This window comes from Bos grunniens, chromosome 20 (genome assembly GCF_055505025.1).
Source record: "Bos grunniens cultivar Pamir isolate PY7600 chromosome 20, Bosgru_T2T1.0, whole genome shotgun sequence".
NCBI classification, from domain to species: Eukaryota; Metazoa; Chordata; class Mammalia; order Artiodactyla; family Bovidae; genus Bos; species Bos grunniens.
Genome location: NC_141184.1, coordinates 71,963,714 through 71,987,369, shown reverse-complemented (window position 1 = coordinate 71,987,369; position 23,656 = coordinate 71,963,714). Strand labels below are relative to the sequence as shown.

General features: G+C 42.5%; 1 long non-coding RNA gene across 1 annotated transcript; it reads left to right on the top strand.

Annotated features, from left to right (window-relative positions):
* The first annotated feature begins 60 nt into the window (after positions 1–60).
* On the top strand, positions 61–23,506 carry LOC147350655 (uncharacterized). Its single transcript, XR_015149050.1, has 3 exons — positions 61–301; positions 20,979–21,101; positions 23,371–23,506. It is a non-coding gene; the product is annotated as an uncharacterized LOC147350655 (long non-coding RNA).
* The last annotated feature ends 150 nt before the right edge of the window (positions 23,507–23,656 follow it).

Genomic DNA, 23,656 nt, shown 5'->3' with positions numbered 1-23,656 from the left:
CACGGTGGCCAGGGAGGATGGAACACACCGATTGGTCAGGTCCAGGTCATGTGACCATACTCTCCAGGATACGTGCAAGCTGCTCACCCTGTGTCAGGGGTAGAGATAGTGTGATGCCCCCAGAGCAGGGCTGAGAGTCCAGTCCATGTGTCCGTGTGCTCAGTGTCCTGGGACGTGCCTGCACATCCTCTCTACACACCGCTTTGTCCTCTGCAGACAAAATATTCATGACACACCTCTTCCTTTCCCAAGCGCTGTTTCACACACCCACATTCAAGGGAGCAAGACTTCCTGTTTGAAGGTAGGTTTGGAGATCCTCTCTTAACCTCTGGACTTGTTTCTTGTATTGCTACCACTGCTACTGCTAAGTCACTTCAGTCGTGTCTGACTCTGTGCGACCCCATAGACGGCAGCCCACCAGGCTCCCCGGTCCCTGGGATTCTCCAGGCAAGAACACTGGAGTGGGGTGCCATTGCCTTCTCCAGTTTCTTATATTGGTCGAATAATTTATTCAGTCTAAAAACCCCCACAAGCACCACCATATGCTTGCTGCTTTGCCTATTCAGGATTCTTAGCTGTTCTGACAGAGAAGGCAATGGCAACCCACTCCAGTACTCTTGCCTGGAAAGTCCCATGGGCAGAGGAGCCTTGTAGGCTGCAGTCCATGGGGTTGCAGAGAGTCGGAGAGGACTGAGCGACTTCCCTTTCACTTTTCTCTTTCATGCATTGGAGAAGGAAATGGCAACCCACTCCAGTGTTCTTGCCTGGAGAATCCCAGGGACAGGGGAGCCTGGTGGGTCTATGGGGTCACACAGAGTCCGACATGACTGAAGCGACTTAGCAGCAGCAGCTGTTCTGAGGGCATGGCCCAGGGGCCTCCCAAAGGGAATGAATTTTGTCCAAGGAAGCACCTGAGAGGCTGAATCACTGAATCACTTTGCTGTACACCTTAAACAAACAAATTATTGCAAATCAACAATACCTCAATTTAAAGAAAAGATATTCCCTCATCAAAAATTGTTCAAAATTTTGTAAAGTTTTTCCTTCAATTGTTGGTTTTTAGTATGTGCCTAATTGGTTTGGTGGTGTTTTGTGAGGTAGGGATCCAACTTACCTTCCCACATGGATACCACATTGTCCCAATGGGACGATTCCTTTGTACTTGAATAATTGAATATTTTTAAATTTAATAATGGAAATTATTAAATTAAATTATTGAGTTAATTTAATTATTAAATATTAAATTATTTATTGTATTAATATTGTAAAGTAATTTATTATATTGATTACATTAACTGTTAACTATTAAATTGATTTATTTAAATTAATATTTAATTTATTTTAATTTAAATAATATTTCAATTATTGTGCTTGATTTATTCATATTTTCTATTTGTTCCTGGTTCAGTCTTTAGAAGATTGTACTTTTCTAAGAATTTGTCCTTTTGTTCCAGGATATCCATTTTATTGTCATGCAGTTATTTCTAATTGTCTCTTATGACCCTTTGTCTTTCTGTGTGGTCTGTTGTAACATCTCCTTTGTCATTTCAAGTTGCTTTGAGTCTTCTCCTTGTTTTTCTTGATGAGTCCGGCTAATGATTTGTCAATTTTGTTTATGTTCTCCAAGACGTATCTTATTGTTCTATTGATCTTTGCTCGTGTTTCCTTCATTTCCATTTATTTCTGCTCTGATCTTTATGATTTCTTTCCTTCTGCTCACTTTGGAGGTTTTGCGGCCATTTTCCTCTTTTTCTAGGTTCTTTAGGTGTTAGATTAGGTTGTTTATTTGATGTTCTTTTCATTTCTTGAGGTAGGCTTCTTGTATTGCTATAAACTTCCCTCTTAGCATTGATTTATTGCATCACATAGGTTTTGGGTTATCATTTATTCATTGCCATTTGTTTTTAGGTATTTTTAAATTTCCTCTTTGATTTCTTCAGTGACCTGTTTGATTTCTCCATGTGTTTGTGTTTTTTACAAATTTTCCTATAAATGATCCTTAATCATGTATCAGTGTGATCAGAAAAGATTCTTGCTGTGATTTCAGTTTCTTAAAATTTGCAAGGCTTGATTTGCGACCCAAGACGTGATCCATTTCAGAGAGTGTTTCATGTGCACTTGAGAAAAAAAAAAAAATGTATTCTGCTGTTTGGTGATGGAATATGCTAAAGATATCAATAAGGTCCATCTAGTCTAATGTGTGATTTAAGGCTTATGTTTCTATATTAATTTTCTTTGTGGGTGATCTGTCCATTGGTATAAGTGGGGTGTTAAAGTCCCCTAGTATTATTTTCTTACTGTCGATTCCCTGTTTTTTGGTTATTTGTATTTGTCTTACGTATTTAGGTGCTCCTGTGTTGGATGCGTGTGTATTATTATTGCAATATCCTCTTCCTGGATCGATCTCTTTATCATTATGTAGTGTCCTTCCTTGTCTCTTGTAATAGTATTTATTTAAAAGTCTGTTTTATCTGAGATGAGAATTGCTACTCCAGCTTTCTTTTGATTTCCATTTGCATGGGATACCTTTTTTCCAGGCCCTCAGTTTTAGTCTGTGTGTGTCCCTAGGTCTGAGGTGCATGTATTATCGACAACATTTATATGGGGCTTGTTTCTGTTTCCATTCAGCCAGTCTGTGTTTCAGTTGGACCATTTTATCCATTTATAGGTAAGGTAATTATTGCTATGCATGATACTATTATATACTTTATTATTCTGTTTTTTTCCATGTCTATTCACTCCCTTCTATTTCCTGCCTAGAGAGCATCCTTTAATATTTGTTTTGTAAAGCTACTTTGGTGGTGCTGAATTTTTTAACTTTTGCTTATTTGTAAAGGTACTGAGTTCTTTGAATCTGAGTGAGGTCATAGCTGGTTGGAGTAGTCTTGCTGGTAAGTTTTTCCCTTTCATAACTTTAAGTATATCATGCCACACCCTTCTGGCCTGCAGCGTTTCTTCAGAAAGATCAGCTGTTAAACTTATGGGGATTCCCTTGTTCTTTGTTGCTTTTCCCTTTCTGCTTTTAATATTTTCTCTTTTTGCTAAGTTTTTCTTAGTTTGATTAGTATATGTCTTGGCATGTTTCTCCTTTGGTTTACTCTGTGTTGGACTCTCTGTGCTTCTTGGACCTGGGTGTGGTTCCTTCAACAATATAGGGAAATTTTCAGTCATTGTTTCTTCAAGGGAGAGTTTATCTTTCTCTCTTCTCCTTGAATTCCTATAATGTGAATGTTAGTATGTTTGATATTATCCACCAAATGCCTTAAACTATCCTCAATTTTTTGGCTTATTTTCTTCTTTTTGGTGCTCAGATCGGGTGATTTCCACTACTCTGTATTTCTTTGTCTTTTTTTTTAAATATAAATGTATTTATTTTAAGTGGAGGCTAATTACTTTACAGTACGGTAGTGGTTCTGCTCTACATTGACATGAATCCGCCACGGGTGCACATGTGCTCCCCATCCTGAGGCCCCGCCCCCTCCCTCTGGGTCAGCCCAGTGCACCGGCACTGCTCTGTATGTCAGCTTACTGATCTGTCCTCTGAATCATCCAATCTCTTGACTCATCTGCTGTATTTTTCATGTCAGTTATTGTATTCTTCCATTATAATCAGTTCTTTTTTATACTTATTGCCTGTTTGTGGAGTTCTCACTCTGTTCTTTCATGCTTCCCCTGATACAAGTAAATATCTTTTATTCGTTTATTTAATGGGTCCACTGGGGCTTGCTGTGTCATTGGCTTTCTCTAGTTGCATAGAGTGGGGGCTGCACTCAGTTATGGTGCGTGGGCTTCCCATCATTCTGTCTTCTCTTGTGGAGCACAGGCTCTAGGGTACATGAGTTCAACAGCTGTGACATGCAGCTTTACTTGCCCCACAGCCTGGGATCTTAGTTCCCAGACCACGGGTTGAACCCTTGTTGCCTACATTGTCTGAAAAATCTTAACAAATGAACCAGCAGGGAAGACCCAGTAAATATCTTTATGACCCTTACTTTGCAGTCATTCGATGTAGATTATTTATCTCCATCTTGTTTAGTTCTTTTTCTGAGTTTATGTCTTAGCTGTTCATTTAGCATAGATTCTTTGTCTCTTTATTTTGCCTTTTTGTTTCTATGCATTAATATTAGGTAGATGAACTATGTCTGAATAAGTGGATTTTTGTAGAGTGTCTCCTATGCGGCCCAAAGGAACAGTTCCCCCAGGTCACCAGAGACAGGAAATCCAGGGTGTCTCCTGTGTAGGCTGAGTTTGGTGTTCTGTTAGATGTGCATGCGTTGCTTTGGGCATGCTGGTGGGTCTGGCTGGCCCCCAGTGCAGCTGAATGTAAGCCCCACCTCAACAGTTGCAGGTGTAGTTCTGGCTGGAGCTGACCTGAAGTGGGAATCAACTTGAGGGGATGCAAGTCACAGCTGAGTCCACCCACCGTGAATGGTAGGAAAGGAGGCGATTGTGTGGGAATCCAGGCCCTTGAGGGCAAAGCCATTTTGGAGGAGCGTTGTGGGCATGGCTGGGCTGGATATGTCTGTTCCACAGGGAACACAGAGACATAGCAGGGCAAGCAGTGCTAGCAAGGTAAGTGAGGAATGTCAGAAAAGTCTCCTTCTAGCACTGGGACAGCTGGGTACAGGGAAGATTTTTTTAAATGTCAAGTGATTTCATCCCTGGATAAAGTTTCAAGAAATCCTTGCCCCTTTGGCACGTGTCCTAAAATTAGTATATAATTCTCTTTCCCATGTGACCTGTGGCTACATTGAGCGTCATTACTGACAACATTCAGCGTCAGTAAGTTTGGCACTAACCTATTAAGCATGGGGTCTTGGCTTACCACAGCCCCCAGCTCTCTCCCAGACGTAGCTCTGCTGGTTTCAAATCAAGATATGGGGGCTTGTCTTCCTCATTCAGGTCACCAGGGCTCAGGTGCTCAGCATGTCCTCCCAGGGAAGATACCAAGTTGGTAATGTCCCCTCCTAATTCTGGGTTACCCATCAGGAGTATGGGTCCTGACTAGACTCTATCTCTCCCTTCCAATGCATCTCCATATTGTTTTTTCTTTACAACCTTAGTTGTGGAAGAGCTACTCTGCTAATTTTCAAGTTGGCATCTGGGTTCTCCATGTGAGGAAGCTCTCAGAATAAAATAGAGTAAGTGTCTCAAAAAGTGCTGTTTCAGTTTCTGTGGAAGCTGTCTCCTTGCGTAAGTCAGTGGTTCTCCAAGTGTCATCACTGGACCAGCCGTGTTAGCATCACCTGGGAAGTGGTTAAAACTGGAGTTTCCTAAGGTCCACCCTGATCTACTGTATGAGACGCTCTGAATCATTCCTCCTAGCCATACACATGCTCAATACTAAATTAACCTGAAACACATCTTCCCCAAGGTTCTGGGCCCACCGTGCCCCTTAGCTTTAACCAGGTACTACTGTTTTGCAATTCTGAGGAAATTTAGGAATTTGGGGGGGCATGTTTCACCACTCTCTCTTGGAAGATACTAAGGAATATCTAATAAGTTGGACACGATACTTCTCTCTCGTCACCCATTGTGAGAGTTCTTAGTACATAAAGTAAAAATAAAGAACAATTTGATTGGTAAAGAAAATCCTACAGCATGTTGGAAAGGTGCAGATGCTGCATTAAGATCAAGGTCTTGTACAAGGTTCATGGGAGTACAGGATGTACAGATAGTTTGTTACCTTCATGGAAAAGAAACAAGGGTGGAGCAGAGTAGCCACTGGGCTTCAGTGACCCCCTACTGCTTAGCTGTGCACCTTCCTGCAGGTGTGATCACCACTGAACCCTGGGAAGAGCGCTTCACACCTTGAACTGTGAGGCTCCCCAGCAGGCTGGCCTGTGACCTCCTGGGCACCATCACCTTCTGCTGCTTCCTGAACTGGCCATGTTTTCTCCCTCTGCCTTCATCTCCTCTGCCTTTATCGCCTGGTCTTTTGTGGGGGTGCCAGTACCTTGTGGTCTGTGCTGGGCCAAGGAAGACGCACCTTTGCACTTCTGAACCCTACTGGCCACCTGATGACACGTCATCCTCCCGTGATCGTTAACTCTGGCCCTGATGGGAGAGAGCTGTGTTCACCCACCACTGATGTACTCTCTTTTAGCTAAAGAAGGAATCCATTCTAATCATGCTTTTTAGGTGGCTGGATTTACCAAACAGAAATACACGAATCCCAGTTAAATTTGAATTTTAGGGAAACAATGAAAACTTTTTTTTTTCTTTTGTTTAGTAGAAGTCCATCTCCTGCAATACTTGGGATGTACTTATACTAAAAATTATTCACTGAAAACCAAATTTAACTAGATGTCTTGTGTTTTACCTGACAGGCTTACTCCCAAGGTAAAGGGGTTCCCATTTTAGCTTCCCATCCTAGGAGTGGCACTTTGTCTTAGAAAGGAATGTATTTAGTCATCAAAATAAGGTCAGACTTACCTGCACGCCAGCCATGACTTGTGACATATTGATCACATGTTGAAATGATAATACTTTTTGTTTACTGGATTAAAATATAATTTGAAAATTAATTTCATCTGCTTCTTTATGTTTTTAAATGTGGTTACTAGAAAATTTAAGGTGTTATATGGAGCTTGAGTTTGTAGTCCATAGTACACTTCACTGGACAGCTTTGGCCTAGAGCAAAAGCAATGCTGGGGGACCTAACGACCATCGGGCTGGGAGTGGGGCACCCCTCTCCCCAGAAAGAGTTAGACTCTCCCCTTTGGAGTCGTTTGTAGCTGAACTGGTCAGGGGCATATAGATTCCTTGAGTGTAGTTTGTCTTTACAAAGATTTTATTGTTTGAATTTTTCAGTTCTGACCAAATCTTGGTGGTTTTTGATTGACGAGAGACCAAACAGGCCTGGAGTGCATTTCCTGTTAAGTATATTTATAGCAGGGTGCTTCCCAGGTGACTCTGGTGGTATAGAACCCATCTGCCAATTTAGGACGCACAGAAGACTAGGGATAAAAGTTTGATCCCTAGGTCAGGAAGATCGCCTGGAGGAGGGCAAGACAACCCACTCCAGTATTGTTGCATGGAGAATCCCATGGACAGAGAATCCTGGTGGGCTACAGTCCATAGGGATGCACTGAGTCGGACATGCCTGAAATGACTGAGCACACATGTGTATTTGCAGTTGAATTATGACAGCAGATTGTGACACATGGGAAGAAGCAAGATGGGTGTGGAAAGGGGGTGATTTGGGAAAGGGTCTGGTTTCTGGAAGCTGTACCGTGTTGTCCTTTTTACTCCTCTTTTTCTTCTTTTGGTTTTATGATTGCATACTGGTGGTGGCAAGACAACACTGACTGCATCTGCTAGAAGCAGATGTCCCCATTAATTTAGATTTTAGAGACTGAAAATTAAGGAGGATGCATTATGCAATATGAAAGAAGGAAATGAAAATTTCTTTGGCAACATTCAAACTCTGAATATCTCCTGAGTTGGGTTCGTGGAGGTGGAAGTCTTTTTATATATGTCTTATATAAGATATAAGACAATATCTTAGGATCATAGTTTAGTTGTAGGACTACAATTCTCCTTGATCATTCACTGCTCTCCTCTCCCTACCCCCTAACCTTCTGAAATTCTTGGAAAGTCAAGAAACAGTAGTGAGAGCAAAGCAAATAAAAATTCAAGAGCTTTCAGAGGCCAAGGGCTTGGTCTCTGGTCAAATAACCTGACCTTTACTCAGTTCCATTTACAATCTCTCTTCTGGGAAGGCTTGGACGGTAAAAGAATCTGCCTGCAATGCAGGAGACGTGGGTTCGATCCCTGGGTTGGGAAGATCCCCTACTCCAGTATTCTTGCCTGGAAAATCCCCATGGATAGAGGAGCATGGAAGGCCACAGTTCATGAGGTCGCAAAGAGTCAGACATGACTGAGCAACTAAGCATAGCACATGCCAAGCACAGCAACTCGGAGAACCTACTCTTGCTGCAGGATCCACCTTCTGTCCACTTCCACTTTTCCCTCCAGGTTTCACTACCTGCTGATCATGTTGCCACAGTGTCCCTCATAGGTGTCTTGTCACCAGTTTGAGGATATGACCTCCAAGATGTCAGGCCAGTGGGAAGTTGATGCCACATACCTTAGCAGCTGGCAGTCTGGCACATCTGGTGATAATTTCATTAAACTCAGCCCTCCCCCACCCTAGGTCTTCTTGTTGGCATTGTTGTTAATTTGAGGATTTTTATAGGACACGTGTGACACATGGCTCTTCAGTAAGAGGAGCTGATAGCCTTGGCTGGCAGAATGAGGCATGGCGCTGTGTGCCAAGTTCCATTTTCTGAGAAGGAGAACACCTCAATTTCATGAGGCCTTGAGCTCTCAGACCCAAAGGAGAGAAACCAAGGGTGTAGAAGGTTGACAGGCACTGACTGGAAATCTGTGTGAGAAGGTGTTACTGCTGGCTGTGTCCTGTGTCTCATGCTCAGCGCAGAAAAACTGATGCTTTTGAACTGTGGTGTTGGAGAAGACTCTTGAGTGTCCCTTGGACTACAAGATCCAACCAGTCCATCCTAAAGGAAATCAGTCCTGGGTGTTCGTTGGAAGGACTGATGTTGAAGCTGAAACTCCAACATTTTGGCCACCTGATGCGAAGAGCTGACTCATTTGAAAAGACCCTGATGTTGGGAAAGATTGAAGGCTGGAGGAAAAGGGGACCACAGAGGGTGAGATGGTTAGATGGCATCACTGACTCAATGGACATGCTTTGGGTAAACTGCAGGAGTTGGTGATGGACAGGGAGGCCTGGTGTGCTGTGATTCATGGGGTCACAGAGTCAGATTCGACTGAGCGACTGAACTGACTGACTGACCACCACCATCATCGTGCACGGTCACTGGCCCTTGTTCAAGTCCAACAGGTCCAACTCCCCTTATCCCCTGGCAGCCTTATTCTACTTTGTGTTTGCAGTGGACTTATCTGGACATCTCACAGTGGAATCATAGATTATTTGTCCATTACTGTTTAGCTTGTTTCACTTGGCATATGACTTCAAACTTTACTCAATTTGCAACACATGTCAGAATTTCCTTAGTTGTTAAAAATAAATAGCACACAGGCTCACCATCATGTACAGTCAGGGAATTACAAATGAAAATCGTGATATATCACACCACACCTCTTAGGACTGCTAAATGCCAAATATAAGATAATACTAATTGCTGGAGGGTGAGGAACAACAGCAATTCCTCATTGCTGGTGGAATGCATGTACAGTCCCCATGAGAGGCAGTCTGGTAGTTTTCCCCAAAGCTCACAGGTTTCACCTTGGGATCCAACAATCATGCTTTCAGTATTTACGCAGTTGCTCTGAAATTCTACATCCAAATGCAAACGAGGATGCAGTTTTGCACAGCAGTTCTATTCACAATGGCTACAAACTTGAAGAAATCAGGATATCTTTCAGTAGATGAATGTGCAAGCAAATTGGTGTACACAGATATCAAGGGGACCAGAACACACCACCCCAAATTATGTCTGACATGAGTTAGTTTAGTTTAATTTAAAATAATAATAATAAAAACCTGAGTAGAGGTTGCCCCCTATTTTGTTTTAAATGTGTTCATTTCTTTATGGCCATGCTGTGTCTTCGTTGCTTTGAGAGGCCTTTCTCTAGCTGTGGAGAGCTGGTTCTGCTCTTGTTGCAGAGCGTGGGCTCTAGGTGTGCAGGCTTCAGTAGTTGTGGCGCCTGCATGTAGTAGTTGTGGCTCCCCAGCTCTAGAGCGCTGGCTCAGTAGTTGTGGTGCATGAGCTCAGCTGCTCTGAGGCATGTGGGATACTCCTGGATCCGGGATAGAACCTGTGTCCAGCGCATTAGCAGGCAGATTTTTAGCAGCTAGCTTGCCAGGGAAGACTGAGGTTACCCTTTTGTGAGGTACATTTACATTTATGAGAGAAATCTCCATTTGTAAGGGTGTCCCCCTTTGAACCTAGGAGAGGAATAATTACATCTCAAGGAAGGAACACTTATCAGTGAGGAAGTCAGGACTTAAATCTGCAAACAATCTTCTGTTTATTTACTGTGCTTTGCATGATAACCTGCCATAAATGGCCTCTGCCTTCCCCTCAAGGTCTTTCTTCTGTTTGGGGTTGAAGAGCTATTTATGGTGAAGTCTTTGGTCATTTCAGGGAGGACTCAGTTTTCCTTGGCATCTCCTCTCTATGCAAAAGGTATACATGTTCATTAAACTTCTTTCTCCTGATAATTTGTGTTTAATGATGGAGAAGGAGGGCTCAACCAAGAACCTGGAAGGGGAGAGGGAAATTTATTTTCCTCCTATATACATGCAAAGGAATAACACTCAACAGTGGAAAGGAATGAAACATCAACCTTGAAAGGGATAAATCTTAGATGCACATGGCTAAGTGAAAGAATCCAGTTGAAAAGGCTGCACCCAGTATGACGCCATTGTGACATTCTTGGAAAGGTAAAGCTACATAGATGATAAGCAGATCACGGAGTGGGGAATTGGAAGTGATCGTTTAGGATGGATACCTGTCAATATGCATTTGTCTAAGCCTGTCATTTTATATAGTGCAAAGGGTCGATCAGAATCTATTCAAATGTACTTATTCATTGTATAAGTAAGTCATAGGATGGAATACCAAACACAACAGAATCTCAACATCACTCACTATTCTATCACTATTCAGTTCAGTTCAATTCAGTCGCTCAGTCATGTCTGACTCTTTGTGACCCCATGAATTGTTGGTGGGAATGTAAATTGACATAGCCACTTTGGGGGGCAGTATGTAGGTTCCTTAAAAAACTGAAAAGAGAACTACCATACCACCCAGCAATCCCACTGGGTTTGCTGAGACTACCATAATTCAAAAAGATAGATGCACGCTCATGTTCATTGCAGCCCTATTTACAATAACTAGGACATGAAATCTGGAGAAGGAAATGGCAACCCACTCCAGTACTCTTGCCTGGAAAATCCCATGGATGGAGGAGCCTGGTAGATTACAGTCCATGGGGACAGGAAGAGCTGGACAGGACTGAGTGAGTTCACTTTCAATTTCACTTTCATGCATTGGAGAAGGAAATGGGAACCCACTCCAGTATTCTTGCCTGGAGAATCCCAGGGACGGGGGAACCTGGTGGGCTGCCGTCTATGGGATTGCACAGAATCAGACACGACTGAAGTGACTTAGCAGCAGCAGGACATGGAATCAACCTAAATGTCCATCAACTGCGAAATGGGTAAGGAAGAGTGCTACATATATACAGTGTAATATTATGTAGGCGTTAAAGGAATGAAAGTGGGTCCTCTGAAGACATGTGGATGGACGGTCAGTCATAAAGTGAAATGAGACAGAAAAACAAAAACATATATTGTATCTTCATATATATATATATATATCTCTTCATATATATATATATATGTATATATGAATTTATATGTTTTTCTGTCTATCTGTAGGCTTCCATAGTAGCTCAGCTGGTAAAGAATCTTCCTGTAATGCCAGAGACCACGGTTCAATTCCTGGGTTGGCAATATCCCCTAAGAAAGGATAAGCTACCCGTTCCACTATTGTTGGGCTTCCCTTGTGGCTCAGAGAGTAAAGAATCTGCCTGCAATGTGGGAAACCTGAGTTTGATCCCTGGTTTGGGAAGACACCCTGGAAAAGGGCATGGCAACCCACTCTAGTATACTTGTGTGGAGAATCCCCTTTGGCAGAGGAGCCTTGCAGGCAACAGAATGAACAGGATTGAGCAGCTAAGCACAGCGTATATGGAAAATGGTGCTGAGGCCCTTATCGCCAGAGCCCACATAGAGGCACAGACACAGAGAAGGACCTTGACGACGCAGCAGGAGAGGGGGGAGGGGCAAACTGAGAGGCCAGCAGGGACATGAATGCCCTGTTAAGATGTACGTTTCCTGTTGTTGCTTTTGTTTGTTTTTAAATTTCCTTTATTTATTTCTAATAATCCTCAGGTCTTTAACCAGACAGCTAGTGGAGAGCAGCTGTCTAATATACGGAGCTCAGCTTGGTGCTCTCCATTGACCTAAAGAAGAGGAATGAGGGGGTGGGTGGGAAGCTCAAAGGGGAGCAGATATATATGCACATATAAATGATTTACTTCATTGTACAGCAGAGAATAATGTAACATTGTAAAATGACTATGACACAATTTTAAAAAGAGAAAACATATAGGTGGTCCTGGTGCTACGACTCTGCACTCCCAAAGCAGGGAGCCCAGATTGATTCATAGTCAGGGAACTGTATCCCACAAACTGCAACTGAGACCCAGCGTAGCCAAATTGTAAAAAAAACGAAAAATTACGAATGCCACAGACAGCATAAAAAATAAAATAGTATCCATATATTTCTGATAAATGTTATAAAAAATGGGGACATTTCCTTTTCAGGAAAAGCCCTGATGGTTATTAGAAATAAATTAAGGAAATTTAAAAACAAACAAAAAGCAACAACAGAAAACCTATTATGCCAAACAAAAGAAGTCTGACACAAATGCAAACACAAGATCCGGTTTTTATGAAATCCTAGAAAATAGATCTAATCTCTCGAAACCAGCAAATCATTGGCTGCCTGGTGTTGATCAAAATGGTTGGGAAAAGGACAAGAGAAGATTTGTGGTGATGGAAACATTCTGTATCTTGCTTGTGGTGGCTGTACATGGGTGTATTTATCTGTCAGAAAACATAAAACTATACCCTTAAATTTTACTGCATGTGGATTATACTAAGGTCATGAAACGATACTTAACATGGTTTGTCACTAGAGAAATGCAAGTTAAAACCACAATGAGAAACTATCTCACATCTAAGATAGCTTCAATGTAAAGATCAGAAACAACAGAATATGACAAGAGTGCACAGGATTAACAAGTGGTGGGAGAACGTGGAGACACTGGAACCCTGTATCTTGCTGGGGAGAATGGAAGATGATGTGGCCACTGTGGAAAAAAATTCACACATTCCTCAAAAAGTTAAAATTGACCTATGAGCTGGCAAAACTGTTAGGGGAAGCACACTAATTGAAACTGCCCACCCTGGCCAGGCACCATAGTAACCATTTGCATGAGTTGTTTTATGACAGGAGATCCTGATAAGGAATACGAAACTAATAAGCCACCACCAACAGGAAGAGTTCGGGAAATGTTAAAAGGAGACACTGTGTGTCCATCCACTTCCCAGAATCCCTCTCGCTAGCATCCATCTTGGCTGAGCGATGCGTGCACCACCAGGAAAGACTCTGAATTAGAATGATTGGCCAAAGACCACCCGGAAACTAATCCCATCACCATAAACCCCAAGACTGCGAGCCACGCGGCAGAGGAGTTCTCCTGGGTTCCCTTACCCTACTGCTCTCCACCCGGGTGCCCTTTCCCAATAAAATCTCTTGATTTGTCAGCACATGTGTCTCCTTGGACAATTCATTTCTGAGTGTTAGACAAGAGCCCAGCTTCGGGCCCTGGAAGGGGTCCTCCTTCCTGAAACAAAACTACTCTAGGTCTAAACCCAAAAGAATTGCCAGTAGGGACTCCAACAGATACTTGTACACGAATATTCATACCAGCACCATTCACAACAGACAAAAGGGAGATGCAACCCAAACGTTCATCCATGGGCAATGGATAAGCAAAATGCATTACAAACACAGTTACCCCTCAAACCACACAGATTTGAACTGCACAGGTCCACTTACACCTGTATTTTTTTCAATAAATATATACTATGGCATGTCCCATGGTTTTTGAATCCACAGACATTAAACCGAGGTTATAGAGGGCTCACTGTAAAGTGTACACAGATTTTTGACTACATGGAGGATCTTAATACTTTTTTGCTTTCAGAGAACTAATTTTGTAAAGGGAATGGTGCTCAGAGATATAACTTGATACTTTCATCTCCACCTGCCTACCTCCCATCTTCATTCTGAAGTCTAAGATCTGCCTCAGTATCAGCAGGGCCACAGCCATGACTTTCTGCCTCTACTCTGTTCCTGCAGATGCCCCCCCCCACCCCTCCCCCCATAGTAATCACTGCTTATTGTTTCTCAGGCCCAAACAACGATTCCATTCTTGGGTCCTTCCTTCCACCAGTTCCAGACATGAATTGAAGAAAATAAAGTTGATTCTGTCTTTGAGATATATCTAGTTCTGCCCATACATGAGTACTTGCTTTATTACACTACTAGTACCAGTGACTTCCCTGATAGCTCAGATGGTAAAGAATCTGCATGCCATGTAGGAGACCCCAGTTCGATTCCTGGCTTGGGAAGATCCACTAGAGAAGGGATAAGCTACCCACTCCAGTATTCTGGCCTAGAGAATTCCATGGAGTGTACAGTCCAGGTGGCTGAAAAGAGTCAGACACGACTAAGTGACTTTCATTCATTCACTCACTGACTCAGTACCAGTGAGCAGGCAAGTAGATTTAAAGTAAATGCTGCTTAATTAACTGCCCATCTAGATGGAATAAAATTGATCCAACAGAAGTCAGTTCCAAGTGAATAGTGAACCTAAGTGGAAAGGAAAGAAAAACCGGTAGATGACATAGGGGAATATCTTCATGACCTCAGGTAGCCAAAAGTCCAAGGGCAGGAATTTGTGTCTGCTGCATTCATGCCGCATCTCCAGTACAGATGCCCAGTGTTTCCAGAGGGAACATAAAGGAAACTTCAACACCATCTGGAGGAAACTACACACCTGCAAGCACTTGGGTCATTGTGAAGACACACAGTATTCTCAATGATCAGATTGAATGTCATATAAATGTCACTTCTCGTTAGTCTAACATCTAATGCAATCCTAATTAACAGCCATTCAGACTGATTTTCAGGATAAACTGATTCTAAGTTTCACATGAAAAATGAGCAAGAATACCTAGGAAAGCCTGAGGGAAAAAAGCCGGGTCCAGTGATGAGGTGTGATAAGGCCTACCAGGAGATAAGACAGATTTTAAAGCCAGGATTATTATCATTTTTTTTTTTTTGAAGAATCCAGGCAACTACTGTTACAAGTTTCGTTATTGGCTCAGATACCACTACATAAAACACTATTCCGAAGACTCTTGACTTGTTAGGTGCCTCCCGACTCAGAGATCGGGAGGGCCCTGGGAGGCGCAAACAGAGGCGGTGGCGATCGCCTTAAATCAGAAAGTGGTGGATAAGTTTTTAAAGGTTTGCGTAGAGGGGCAGGGGGCTCGCCAGGGCGCCCAGCTGCAGTGCCCTGTAAGCCCCCTCCTTTCTCAGGAGGTAGAGCACAGTCTCCCTCCTTTTCTTCATCAATGGTAGAAAAATATGATCTGCGCAGAAAGTGGAGACCCACCACCATCCACCGCCATAGCCTCCCCCACAGGCTATCTAACAGCCTCATGACGGGGGTCCAGGACATTTCTAATCACATTCCACAGAGCAAAAGCATCTACAGGAACCCTTTTTGGCTCATGTTTCTCTTTCCCTGTTCCGGAGATCTTTTAACTGTTTGGTGACTGAATCTTATGGATGGTCTGGTTGGGGATGTTTCTCTTAAGCTCTTAGGAGCATTTTTAGCTAAAAAAGACCAATCTTTATTAGAATGGTATCGGGCTGCTGCCTCTTTTAAATCTTTTTCATCTTGAGGTGAAGTATATTAATTATAAACAATTAACGAATTGTTTTTATTAATAATTTATAATTATTTATGCATTGTCATAAATAAATATATGTATTTATATAATTGTACATTTTAATTAATTAAAGTAATATACTGTAAATATAAGTATTTACAATAAATTTTTGTAATATTATTTATGTAATGTAAATAATTATAATGTAATTCGTAGCTAATATTAAATATTAATCATATATAATGTATGTGTATATACATAAGTATAATATATATAATATATAATATAATAATGTAATAATAGCATTATGTAATAAATGTAATACATTTATATATTATTAGATTCATAAACATTTATTAATATTAAAATTATATTATTTAATTACAAAATAATAATAATACATTTTAATAAATTAATGTAAGTTATTTATATATTTTATTACTAAATCACGTTGGCAATTAATGTAGTGGATTAACCAGATTCATGAGCAGGATCTAAAGAGTCTCTAATCATATTTCATAGAGAAAAGGTGTCAGTGGGGACCTTTTCTGGGCCATGTAAAGTGTAATAAGTTTTTAGGGGCTTCCCTACTTGTTCCCAGATATCTAGGTTAACAGTGCCCTCTTCTGGAAACCAAGGACATTGCTCTTGTACAAATGTAAAAAGGATTGAACATTAGCTTTCTTAAACTTAATTCCTCTTTTGTTTAACAGTTGTAAGATTACTCCTATAAAGAGTTGTCATTCTTTTGACTCACTGTTACCCGTGTCAGAAAATTATCTTTTTTACCTCTTCGTCAAAAAGATTTTTACTTCCCACTGTTTTTTACTTTATCTATTTTATGCAGGGGGGTCTGCAGCATCCTGAGTGGGGTCCTAGCTGTTCGAAAAACTGTACAATGGGGGAGACTTACCTTCGGGACCCTGTTTCGGGTGCCACTTAGCGGGGTCCAGCCCCAGTTGGATCCAGGGATTCCCTCAGGAGAACGGTGTCGGCAAATAGAGAAAGTAAAGGAGATAGATAAAAGGGGGGAAAAATAGGCTTAATCTTCCTTGGTTTACACAGAAAGCCAATAAAGTTCCTGACACAGAACTTGTTCTGTTCACAGAGTCCGCAGGCGCCCTCTCAGATGAGGTTAGGATGCAGGGCGCCCTCTCCCTGGTGAAGACGCAGGGCGCCTTCCCGATAGGGTCTTAGAAGCCCAGGCAAAAAGTGAACAGAGAGCCCCTGTGTTTTAAGTAGTCATCCTAAAAAAAGAACAGAGAGGAAAAAAGCATGAAAAGGAAAAAAAAAAAATGACACAGGGAGACCAAGCTCTGATGAAGCCAGGTCTGTAGCTTTATTTTCAAAAGGAGCTTTTATACCCTAAGTTGCATATTTCCAGAAGTGAAAGATACAGAGTTATATAGAGTCAGCTCAACATTACATCAGTTTCACCCTTATCAAAAGCAGGACATTTTTTGTATAGCTTTTTATAAACAAGGGTCTTATGTTGTGCACACCATCTTCTGGCCCTGTGGCCTGTTAACATTTTGTAACTCTTTTTTGATAAAGGTTGGTCGCCCAGAAAACCTGTTTTCCCTTTATCGTTTTAGTCTACAGTCCCCCTCAAGAAACAGAGATACATTCTTATGGAACAAAGGCACAGTGGGTTACAACAAAGAAAGAACTTACTAACTCAAGGGTTTTATGTTGCTAATGCCAAGGCTACTGCTTGTTTTTCTTGCATACCAACTATTTTTGTTAATGTACTCCCAGGCGCACATTGGGTAAAGGACAAGGAAACTCAGCAGCAAACATTGGCTCAACAATGCAGTATTATTTTAATAAAGCTTTTTTATCGCTCGAAGGTTATGCTTGGGGTGTTGTGAACAATCATGTGCATTAGTTGTAAGAATGTGGATAAACCTGCCAAACAAGCTAAAATAGTAACAGAGGGGTTACAGGAAAAATGTTCCTTTCAAGCCCAGGAGACTTAGTAACTATAGCCCTAAGTTGATTTGTTTCAGAAAAAGGTGGTCAGGGATAGCCCCCTGTAAATGTCAAAAAAGTTGGTGAAAAGCATAATATAATAAAGAGTAGACAGACAGATTTTAGTTTTGGGGTAGATGCTGGAGCAGATCCAGAGAATCCCTTGAGTCCTGTTTCGCCTTTGTCTGTCAGGTCCTCTCCACATGACGTTTGTCATGGTTGGGATCTCTCGTGGTGGCTCCTGACATATATCAGAAGCTTTCTCTATCTCCTTTATACTTTAATAAAACTTTATTACATAAAAAGCTCTGAGCAATCAAGCCTCATCACTGGCACTGGATCGAATTCCTTTCCTCCAGAGGCCAAGTATCCTGGCATCTGTCACAGCTCATCGCAGCAACATTTCAATACTGAAGAGATCCTCCAAGAACTAAGAGTCTTTTAATAGTACAAAGCCATAGATTACAAAATGAAAATACATATGACCCCCCCGCTAATTTGTGCAGCTTCACAGGTGCCACTATGTGGGTCTGGAAGATCCCCTGGAGGAGGGCATGGCAATCCACTCCATTGTTCTTGCCTGGAGAATACCATGGACAGAGGAGCCTGGCAGGCTACAGCACATAGGGTCGCACAGAGTGGGACACGAATGAAGTGACTTTACACTCACGCACCTTAATTTGTCAAGAAATAGCTGGAGTAACAGCAAATTTAGCCTTGGAGTACAGAATGAAGCAGGGCATAGACTAATAGAGTTTTGCCAGGAGAACACGCTGGTCATAGCAAACACCCTCTTCCAACAACACAAGAGAAGACTCTACACATGGACATCACCAGATGGTCAACACCACAATCAGACAGATTATACTCTTTGCAGCCAAAGATAGAGAAGCTCTATACAGTCAGCAAAAACAAGACCGGAAGCTGACTGTGGCTCAGATCATGAACTCTTTATTGCTAAATTCATACTTCTATTGAAGAAAGTCGGGAAAACCACTAGACAATTCAGGTATGACCTAAATCAAATCCCTTACAATTATGTAGTGGAAGTGATAAAAGAGATTCAAAGGAATAAATCTGATAGAATGCCTGAAGAATTATGGGCGGAAGTTGGTGACATTGTACAGGAAACAGTAATCAAGACCATCCCCCCAAAAAAAGAAATGCAAAAAAGGCAAAATGGTTTTCTGAGGAGGCCACACAAATAGCTGTGAAAAGAAGAGAAGCAAAAGGCAAAGGAGAAAAGGAAAGATATACCCATTTGAGTGCAGAGTTCCAAAGAATAGCAAGGAGAGATAAGAAAGCCTTCCTCAGTGATCAATCCAAAGAAATAGAGGAAAGCAATAGAATGGGAAAGACTAGAGATCTCTCCAAGAAAATTAGAGACACCAAGGGAACTTTTCCTGCAAAGATAGCACAATAAAGGACAGACATGGTATGGACCTAACAAAAGCAGAAGATATTAAGAAGAGGTGGCAAGAATACACAGAAGAACTGTACAAAAAAGATCTTCAGAACCAAGATATTCACGATGGTGTGATCACTCACCTAGAGCCAGACATCCTGGAATGTGAAGTCAAGTGGGCCTTAGGAAGCATCACTACGAACAAAGCTAGTGGACGTGATGGAATTCCAGTTGAGCTATTTCAAATCCTGAAAGATGATGCTGTGAAAGTGCTGAACCCAATATGCCAGCAAATTTGGAAAAACTCAGCAGTGGCCACCGGACTGGAAAAGGTCCGTTTTCATTCCAATCCCAAAGAAAGGCAATGCCAAAGAATGCTCAAACTACTGCACAATTGCATTCATCTCACACGGTAGCAAAGTAATGCTCAAAATTCTCCAAGGCAGGTTTCAGTAGTATGTGAACTATGAACTTCCAGATGTTCAAGCTGGATTTAGAAAAGGCAGAGGAATCAGAGATCAAATTTCCAACATATGTTGGGTCATTGAAAAAGCAAGAGACTTACAGAAAAGCACATACTTCTGCTTAATTGACTACACCAGAGCCTTTGACTGTGTGTATCACAAAAAAACGGTGGAAAATTCATCAAGAGATGGGAATACCAGACCACCTGACCTGCCTCCTAAGAAATTTGTATGCAGGTCAAGAAGCAACAGTTAGAACTGGATATGGAACAACAGACTGGTTCAAAATCAGGAAAGGAGTAAGTCAAGGCTGTATATTATCGTCCTCCTTATTTAACTTATATCCAGAGTACATCATGAGAAATGCTGGACTGGATGAAGAAAAAGCTAGAATCAAGATTATCAGGAGAAATATCAATAACCTCAGATATGCAGATGACACCATCCTTATGGCAGAAAGCCACGAGGACCTTGATGAAGAGCCTCTTGATGAAGGTGAAAAAAAGTGAAAAAGATGGCTTGAAACTGAACATTAAAAAAAAACAAAAAACTAAGATCATCATTTGCCATCAAAGGTCCACCTACTTAAAGAAACGGATTTTCCAGTAGTCATGTACGGATGTGAGAGTTGGACCATGAAGAAGGCTGAGCATCAAAGAATTGATGCTTTTCAACTGAGGTGTTGGAAAAGACTCGAGAGTCCCCTGGACTGTATGGCAATCAAACCAATGAATCCTAAAGGAAATCAGTCCTGAATATTCATTGGAAGGACTGATGCTGAAGCTGAAGATTCAATACTTGGGCACCTGATGCGAAGAACACACTCCTTGGAAAAGATCCTGATGCTGGGAAAGAGCGAAGGCAGGAGGAGAAGGTGTGACAGAGGACGAGATGGTTGGATGGCATCACTGACTCGATGGACATGAGTTTGAGCAACTTCTGGGAAATAGTGAAGGACAGGGAAGCCTGGCGTGCTGCAGTCCATGGGGTCACAAAGGGTCAGACACGACTGAGCAACTGAACAACAGCAATTATTTCAAAGAATTCAAGTGATGTTGCATGTAAAGACAAATATGTGAAAGCCTATCTCCACTGGCTTTTTTTCCAAAATGAATTTTCTCACCTTTTGCTTTATAAATTGAATTCATTTTACCCCCTTAATCCAGACTCAAGATTCTGTTTGTATACTGGGAAATTCCTCCACCAACATGTGTGTAAGCCGATCCCCTTTAAAGTCTGCTTGTTTCTGAGTGTAAATCTGCTTGCTCCCCAAGCCCCTGCGACGAGTAATATCTGGTGCCAGTAAGGTCCACCAGGTGCTCTGCCAAAGAGAAGCATTGGGAGTGACCTTTGACAAGTGAAGTCCCTGCCTCCCTCTGCACCTGCCCATCTGCTCTGGTGATGCTTAAGAGCCCACCAGAGGTGGCCATGGGAGGGGACTGCCTCGGGAACCAAGACATAGGCCGCTCACGTCGCGGCTCCCTGGTGTTTTAAAAGAAAGACCATACTTGCTCTTGAAGTTTATGAGTTTTTGTTTTTCCTGTTTTAGGCGATGCAGAGACTAAAAATGAAGAGCACAATAAATGCTTATCAGATACCTTGGATAAGCTTCTATGCGAATCAGATGAGAAACTTCAGCTTCATCTGAAGGAGAGAATGGCAGCTTTGGAGGGTAAGGTGAGCCAGCCCCATGGCCTCTTTAGAAAGAGGCGCTTCTGGCCTGGCCCGGCCTGGCCCGGCCTGTGTGTGGGGGAAATCTCCAGCATAGGAGTTGGAAAACTCTTCCCATAGAGGGCCCCGGAGTGAATGTCTTTACTGGTATGAATAATTGAGTAGCAGCATTTCATGCTAGTGAATAAGCGTGACAGCATCCACAGGCAGTGTGTAAAGGAACAGACATAGATGTGTGCCTGCAACCTTTACAGAAAGCGTCAGAGAGCCGGATCCACTGATGGCCCCAGTGTTACCAGCCACCATGCTAGAACTTTCTTCTAGGTCCACCCTCACCCTTTCGTTTCTTTCTTAGAAGTTTATTTCTGGGGCTTTGCTGGCAGTCCAGTGACTGAGAGTCTGCCTTGCAAGGTCAGGGACACAGGTTCGATGGCTGGTTGGGGAGCTAAGATCCCACAGACCACGTGGCAACCATGACAAAGGAATCCCGCATGATGCAGCTAAGCTAAGGCCTGACACAGTCAAATCAATAAGTTTAGTTCAGGATCTTTTACATAAAGTGATAGAAAAGACTGAATCAACTAAAAGCAAGTATTCTCATATTCCAACTCCAGCCTTCTCTCTTTTCATTTGCTTTGAAAAATGGCTGAGAACCTCTACCAGAGCAGCTCAGTGGGCAACATTCTGGTTCAGGTTCGGTGAAAACCTGTCCCACCTGCACCAGTGCCCTAAAGACGAGGCCCAGAACCTTCCCCGAGGTTGGCGTTTGGGCAACGCTTGTCTGAGAGAGACCAATGGTCACTACAAGTTCTGTGGCACGTTTTCCCCCCACAAAACCCAAGATGAAACACACACCTCACTAGAGACCACACAGTGTGGTCCCCTCACTTCACCCTGAACTGTGGGCTGGCCCTGAGGTGGGGATAGTTTTGTCTCAGGCTTGAATTTGGCATGTGAAACCTGCGCCAGTTTCCTGAGTGACCACTGAACTGCAAAAAGCTATAAGCAGTTTCACTTCTGCCGGGACCTGGCCTCCTTGTATCTAAAAGATCAGTCAGGGAAGGAGGAGATTGTCTGTGTACAAGTTAATGTTAAAAGTTGTCATCCAGCCTCTTGCTGGCACTTCACTCTGGGCGCGAGGTCCGCCACTCATCCCAAGGTGCTTTATGCTTTCAGACAGAAGAGTAGCCATCCCGCAGTCCATGCAACATCTGTAAGAATTGACACTAAAGCTGTTTGTATCTTTTTCAGAATTCTCTCCTATGGGAAGCTAAAAATGTTAAAAAGCAATTAGAAGAAATGCAAAACAACAAGCTACTTAAATCTCTAAATCGTTTAGCAATTTGTTAAGAGCTGAATTGAGCTGGGTTCATTGTTCCAGTCACTAAAGATGCTTAGCAGATGTCGAGTTACATTTTCCTTATGGCTAATCCACTGCTGTAACATGTATAGCATTTCTGGTTTTGAACACTGAATGTGTTTGCATTATAGATGGATTTAGAGTGTGTGGCCGTTGTGTGTGGTTCAGAATTCTGAGTAGTCCTTTCTGGGTTCACCCGAAAGCTGAGACAAAGCGTGAGCCTTTCACGTGGACTGTGCTGTCCGTTAGAAAGATAATATGAGCCACATATGCAATCTAAACTTTCTTAAAAACCAACAGGCTATTTGACGTCCTTTTTTCACTGCGAGTCTTGAAATCCTGTGTGATTTCCACATCGAGGTTTGCACCAGCCTGTCTCACGTGCTCAGGGGCTGCAGGAGGCGAGTGACTGCCATGGCCGACAGCACAGAGCTGCCAGGTTGAGTCAAGTGACTCAGAAACTTGGCCCGTTTGACTTGTTTTACCCCATGAAGAAGTGGGGTGTAGAGGAATGAATGTGAGGAATGCCCAGGAATGCAGGTGAGCTCCATGGATACAGTTTAAAGCAATGAGAGGAGCGAGGGCAATAGAGTGAGTCCTGCCCCCCTACCCGAAGCCCCGTCCCAAGTCCAGCTTCTCTCTACAGACTTCATCATTGTTAATGGCTTGCCGTGTTTCCTCCAGAAGCTTTTCTACACCTGAGATGGAACTTCTTATTCATTATGGTTTATAGGGTTTAATACTGTTCTGAGTGCTTCTATTTGCTATGGGACACTTAGAGAATATTTTCTCACAATTAAAATATTTGGAGTTGATAACTACTCCTATAACCTGTTCTACACATTTTGGTGCAAGTCATTTTACATCCAGAAAGCAAGCGGTGCAGGCTGTGTCATTTGCTTTTTCATAGGCCCAGCTGATTCTAAACCTGGAGACCCTGAGAGCCGAACTGGACCAGACGAGGCTACGAGGGGCTCCCTTCCACCATGGGTAGGCCGCTCCCCCAAGCAGCTCCCCTCAGCGCTGTCGAGTGTGACAAGGGCCTCTCTGGTGTGTGGACAGTATGACTGGGTGTTGCTCATGGTCGCACCTCAAGGAGCCTGTAGCTTCGTGGCCAGCGAGAGAGAAGAGACAAACATTGTTCCTTAGGGTCAAACTTGGTACCACGGAGTGGTAGTCACAGGATTGACAACACT